Source organism: Peromyscus maniculatus, chromosome 3 (assembly GCF_049852395.1).
Source record: "Peromyscus maniculatus bairdii isolate BWxNUB_F1_BW_parent chromosome 3, HU_Pman_BW_mat_3.1, whole genome shotgun sequence".
Lineage (NCBI taxonomy): Eukaryota > Metazoa > Chordata > Mammalia > Rodentia > Cricetidae > Peromyscus > Peromyscus maniculatus.
The window spans coordinates 13,435,147-13,436,630 of NC_134854.1; the positions used below are offsets into that span (position 1 = coordinate 13,435,147).

The window sequence follows — 1,484 nt, forward strand, 5'->3', positions numbered from 1 at the left end:
GTGGAAGAAGGAAGCTCTTGCTCTTTGCCTGCTTGCCCTCACCTGGTGGCAAGTCCATTCTTTCCCTAGCATTAGAGAATTTTTCTTCAGAATTCAGCACATACTGAAGACTGAGGGACATATCCAACCTCCTGGACTGAAGTGAAAAGAAAACATTTCCTAGTTCTTCATTTTCGATCCAGTTTAACCTTCAAACTACCCCCAGGAGAAATGTCAGGGGACCAGTCAACCCAGAGATGGGACTACACACAAATCAGCGTCCAGAATTTCTTCTACAGGTGGACCATCAGCAACTTCCATTTCATTCTGGAGGGAATTCAGGAACGCATTAGAAGCCCAACTTTCTCAATAGAAGCCAATGACAAATGGTATTTGGGAGTACACCTGAATGGAGCTGATGAAGAAAGCATAGATTATCTGTCAGTTTATCTAGTGTTGCTCAGCTGTCCAAAGAGTCATGTTTGGGCAAAGTTCCAGTTCTGGATCCTAAGCACCGAAGGAGAGACAACCTACGGTGTGTGGTATCCAAGAGTCTTTAGGTTCATGCCAGGTGTCGAACTGGGATTTAAAAAGTTCATCCTTAGAAATTTCCTCTTGTCCTTTGCGCCTTGGCTTCTCCCAAATGACAGGCTCACCCTCCTCTGCAAAGTAAGCATGGCCCAGGACTCCTTCAGCATCTCTGATCAGAACAGAAAACAAGGGACCCAGGTTCCCAGGTGCACTTTGGCAGATGAGCTAGGAGAGCTGTGGGCAAATTCCCACTTCACAGACTGCTGCCTGGTGGTAGCTGGACAGGAATTCCAGGCTCACAAGGCCATCTTAGCAGCTTGTACTCCAGTTTTCAGAGCCATGTTTGAACATAACATGGAGGAGCACAAAAGGAATCACGTTGAGATCCTTGACCTGGAGCTGCAAGTCTTCAAGGCAGTGATGGACTTCATTTACACCAGAACAGCACCAGACGTGGACAGCATGGCAGCTGCTGTGCTGGCAGCTGCTGACAAGTATGGCCTGGAGCGTTTGAAGGTCACGTGTGAGGATGCCCTCTGCAGAGACCTCTCTGTGGAGAATGCTGCCCACACTTTCTTCCTGGCTGACCTCCACAACGCAGGGCAGCTGAAAACCCAGACACTGGATTTCATTTCAGCTCATGCTTCTGAGATCTCTGAGACCTCAGGCTGGAAGACAATGGTGGCGTCATATCCCCAGTTGGTAGCTGAAGCATACTGTTCCCTGGCTTCTGCTCACTGTCCTTTCCTGGAGGTCCCCTCAAATGCCTAAATAAACCCTAGTACCTGGTCAGCTGTGACCTACATGTGTCTCCCAGAAACAGCAGCCAGTGTTGTTACCAATGAGACCTAGTAGACTATGGGTTCTATGGAGAATTGACAGTGAATCTGGAGAAAGACATCATGGTGGATGAAACTAATACAGCTGTAAAAGGCAAGCTAGGGGAAGGGGAGGTCTGGAACTCTACCCAACCC

At 48.4% G+C, this 1,484-nt stretch overlaps 1 pseudogene; it reads left to right on the forward strand.

The window, feature by feature from the left end:
• The first annotated feature begins 210 nt into the window (after positions 1–210).
• LOC102923843 (speckle-type POZ protein pseudogene) lies at positions 211–1,281 on the forward strand (annotated as a pseudogene).
• The last annotated feature ends 203 nt before the right edge of the window (positions 1,282–1,484 follow it).